The following is a 4,643-nucleotide window of genomic DNA, read 5'->3' as shown; positions in this document are numbered from 1 at the left end:
TTAGTTCCATCTGTGGAATATTTGGGGGATTTGATTGATGCTGGTGGACTGCACACTGTTCCATCGAAGGTCCCAGCCATCGATGGACCTCCACCCTAATTTGTCACTCAGCTAAAGTTTTTCTCATGGACACTGGACTAATATTTCCTCCTGAGATCATCAGTGCATTTTGTGATCTATCCTATGACAGCCTCAGTGTATTTCTCAGTGTCTGTGGTTATTGTAGGTGGCTGATTGTTTGAAGCTGTCCCAGTTTGTAGTGCTGAATCAGTCCTTCAGAGCATAGGCGCCCCCCTCTGGCCACACATGTATCTGCTTCTGTGTTAGTCTGGTGACTCTCACTCTGGGTGTGTTTACAAGTCTCAGCACGACGGTTCTGTGATCAGAGACCCGGGGGGGGGGGCTTATGTGCTCCTTTACAGGTTGTGTCCACCAAATCCAGTAGGTTATCTCCTCTTGTGGGAATTATATCAATAAAACCTTTAAATCTGTGTTAGTATCTATGGAGTTGACAGTTTACACACTGAAAAAAATATGTTGTTGGATTTACTTAATTCAATGGTGGACATTTGTTGCACACAGATGTTTTGCTTTGGCAGCAACTTAAACAATTGAGTTAAATTAACACAATTTATTCATGTTCAATAAACCTGTGCAATTTGTGTTGATAAAATGTGACTTAAACATGTTTTGATGAAGTAATTTGAGCTCTTGGAATATTTTAATCCTTCACAATTTTCTCACGTTATCCCAACACCATTCAATAACTTTTACCCAATACTACTTGGTCACTTAAATACTACATGTTATCTTCAAATTACATTTTGCTATTATATTCTAGTATCAAATACACAATTTTCAAATGGAGGCCTTATAACAGATTGTATTGTTCTCTTCCAAGATGGTTGCTGGCATCCACCAGTAACCTTTCAAAACAAAATGTCTAATTTCACTGCATTGACAGTAGGTAAAGAATTAAACTGACATTACTCCTCCACTGAATCTATATAAATCAACAGTTAAATAATGTCAGTTCTTCCGTGTTCTCTGGAATCAATCACAGCAAAGAAATTAAACTGTTTCTTTTGAAAAATGTTGGGAAAGAACAATACAAAACATTCTATTTAAGGCCTCTGACGTCAAGATTCAGTTAAACAACAATTATAACTAAACAATTTGAGGTAATGTTAGTTTCCATTAACATTAAATTAGGTTACTGAATTGGCAAACACCTTCCTATTAACATTACCCATTTTACCCCAATAACTAAAGAAATTAGCACTTGCAGGTCAAAATCTTTATTCAAGAGACGCAAAAATAACATTGATACAGTGACTGTCAAAAATTACAGCACTGATCATACTGTGACATGTTGGTTCAAAACAGCACACTTAGAAATATTCAACGTTCTTTACTTCAACTGAATGAAACTGAAAATACCATTTCACACAACCCATATGGGATATTTAGACTGTATAACTGTTCACGCTACATCTCTTCACTAGTGAAAGAAAGAAAAAATACAAAGAGAAATTTAAAAATGCTGCCAAACAGACAAACAGAACTTGTACAGAGCAAAAGGAAAAACAAACAACAACAAAAACAGCTCGTCCTCATGGCAGTTGCAGAGTATATAAAAATGAACCCTGCGATCCGTTCCTGGAATTGAGCTTCAAAAATGCAGCAGAACAAGTGTGAGATTTAAATGTCCTCTCACCTAGAGCTGGTCACCTCACATGCATAACAGTGAGCTTTGTTGCAGGAGCAGTTTTGTCTTAGTTGTGAGCTTTTCTTGAGAGCTGAGTTGCATCCAACTCCATTACCACCCTTTGAATCACCTCAAAAGTGTAGCAGAGTTGTGATGGGTAACTCATGTTGAAAGAATAAAAAAGGTCCAAACAGCATGGCTACTGCAAAGGTCACGTTATCCAGATCTTGAAGAACAACATCAGAAAAGTCATTGCCTGGCGCATCTCTGGAGACAGATGTTCATTGTAGTTTTCTCAGTCTGTGCAGTGGCCTCAGTCAAGTCCTGGTTAAACACAAAACATTTCTTTAAGATTCCTTTTTAAACTCATCTCTTTTGAATCTACCAGTTCTAATGTTAGAGTAATTTAAACCAATGCAAGCAACATAGTAAATAGCTATAGCCAAAGAGTGGCCTGCCATGCTGCCATTCATGGTCTAACAGACTTTCTAAGAGAGGGTGAAAAACATAATTTCAAATGCTTTACATTAGTTTTTGTTAGAAAGACACCGGCCCATCAGAAATCCAGGTTATGTCACTCAGAAGATGTTAGAATTTAGACTTTCAGCCCCACAATTTGGTTAGCTGTTGGTCAGTTGGTCTTTTTTTTTTTTTTTCCAAACAAAAGCTAATGTAAATACTGGTGGGATTTTCCTTGGTTCACTAGAATGACAAATTTAAAGTTTTTTCACACTGATGTGACCCTAATACAGGGGTGGGGGTGGGGCCTCAAGGGCCGGCGGCCGAGTTCACTACCAGGCCTCATGTGAACTTCAAATTATTAAAGAGGACTACTGGTCCTAACCAGTCCAATGAGGATCAAGTGGATAACTAAATGCATTTTTAAATGTTGCAAAGCCACAATCTACTCATAAAACACTCACCATGAACTCCTGCACCAAGATGTTGCAATTGTCTTTCACACAGATGCGGAGCACTTTGATGAGGGACTCCGAGCATTAATGTCATCCTTGACTATTATAACAAAGAAAACAGAGATTTGTGAACTTTTCAGTAGCACAGAAGAAAATGATCCCAGACAAAAACTCTTGACTTTTTAAACCAGTCAACATGCAACACCAGCATCTACAAAGCAATATCAAAAGTTCCTGTTTGACATCAACTTTATGGATATATCGTTTCCAGAACATTTATTTTTAAAAAAAGATAAATTTTTCTCAGTGGGCCAGTAAATGCATGACGAAAATTATGGCATCCTTTTAGTGGAATCAGTACTCACAGGTAATAGTTGACTGTTTCAATGGATGTAGCATAAAAATCTTTTACTGACCTAATGCAATACATATACACTTTGTAGTTAAATAATTTTAAAGTTCTTACTGTCATCATGGCAGCTACATCCTTTAGCCTTGTGCCCTGTTCCCCCGATCACTTTGCAAACACTTTCAGCAGACTGTCAGAGAGAAACTCAGCTCCGTCAGAAACCTTGACTGTAAAGGCAAGGTTGGGATGCACTGGAATGCTGCATTTTATCTGAAATGACATAAAATTATTTTGAAATAACAGCAGGCACTGTGCTTGGTTAATCAGTAATGTTTTGTTGAATAAAAACTGTGTTTCCAGATCTTATGGGATTAAAAAAATCCAAAGATGTTTGTTTCTGATTTGCAACCCAAGAACCCACAAGTTACAACCTCATTTCAGTTCAAGTGTGCATTAATGTGAGTCCAGTAATCACCTTTCTGGCAATACATACAGGTATAAGTTAAACCTATGGAAGATTTTGGATTTCTCAGTTGTATTAATAGGGTGAGTATGCATGCACCTAATAATTATAAAAAACCTATTATAATTAAGTTACAGAAATGAAAATAGAATATACTTTCTTACCATAACACCTTGAACCCACAATCCATCAGCTGACTCCTGGTGAAATGCAGAATAGAGGTCGTCTCTCAATGTGCAGCAAAAAAAACAAAAACAAAAACAAAAGGACAGCAGGTGAGGGCAGGAGGGGTAGGGATGTAAGCTAGCATAATGTCGCTGATGATATTAGCTAAAGCTGTTCAATGTTCAAAATCTCACTAACACCACGGTGCAGTAAATACACAATGTAACTGAAGAGTCAGTTGGCAAATCTATTCACACAGAAAACCAAATTATGTTATGAGTGCCTCGTAATTAGGTTTAATGTGATATTACGGCTCTTGTGCCAAAGACAAATTCAGATGAAAAAGCGCCAATTCTTTGACAACCGATAAAACAGCAAATAAGCTAACGGCTCTTTTTTAGCATGTTACATGGCGACACTCTAGACGTTTAACTACATTTGGCTGAAATATGGTAAATATTAATTCAAAAAATCAAGACATACCAAAAACGTAGAGTTGGCTGCTCGACTTGACTGAGATGGATGCCTTTTTTAAACCACGATCCAAAGCCCGCGAGATGAAATCACGCGTGGTTTCACGAGATTTAACGTTGCTATCTTATTGACTTACTTCACCTGAACATGATATGAACAATTTAATACACCCTTTCTGCATATCATGTAGTTTTTACACTATATAGTTACATTTAACTTTAAAACATGAGGCAATTGTGTTAAATACATGCAAGATGCTTACATAAATCCAAGAGATGGCCAGTCCCTTTTTTTCAGTGCACATCTGGTAAGATACTGTCAATACTGTCAGTTTAGGTCAACATAGCATCTGGATGCTGAACTCACCTCCCTGAAGTTTGCAGTCCAGACCAGTGTTGGTCAAGTTACTTGAAAAAAGTAATCAGTAACTAATTACTGATTACTTCCCCAAAAAAGTAATCCCGTTACTTTACTGATTACTTATTTTCAAAAGTAATTAATTACTTAGTTACTTAGTTTTTAAAAACACGATTTACAACCTGAATAGGTGATAAAGCGATAGATCTTTCA

General features: G+C 37.1%; 2 long non-coding RNA genes across 4 annotated transcripts; both read right to left on the bottom strand.

Annotated features, from left to right (window-relative positions):
• Nucleotides 1-1,282: 1,282 nt before the first annotated feature.
• On the bottom strand, nt 1,283-3,124 carry LOC120736371. Of its 2 annotated transcripts, XR_005696486.1 has the most exons (3): nt 3,089-3,124; nt 2,632-2,722; nt 1,283-2,032 (listed from the first exon to the last, which is right to left on the bottom strand). It is a non-coding gene; the product is annotated as an uncharacterized LOC120736371 (long non-coding RNA). The 2 variants fall into 2 exon arrangements; XR_005696485.1 differs by lacking the exon at nt 3,089-3,124 and having other exon boundaries at nt 2,632-3,025.
• Nucleotides 3,118-4,297, bottom strand: LOC120736370. 2 transcript variants are annotated; one of them, XR_005696483.1, is made up of 3 exons: nt 4,083-4,297; nt 3,599-3,662; nt 3,118-3,241 (listed from the first exon to the last, which is right to left on the bottom strand). It is a non-coding gene; the product is annotated as an uncharacterized LOC120736370 (long non-coding RNA). The 2 variants fall into 2 exon arrangements; XR_005696484.1 differs by having other exon boundaries at nt 3,599-3,634.
• Nucleotides 4,298-4,643: the final 346 nt, after the last annotated feature.

This window comes from Simochromis diagramma, unplaced genomic scaffold (assembly GCF_900408965.1).
Source record: "Simochromis diagramma unplaced genomic scaffold, fSimDia1.1 OVJJ01000703.1, whole genome shotgun sequence".
NCBI lineage: Eukaryota > Metazoa > Chordata > Actinopteri > Cichliformes > Cichlidae > Simochromis > Simochromis diagramma.
This window is presented reverse-complemented; position numbering and strand designations above follow the sequence as displayed.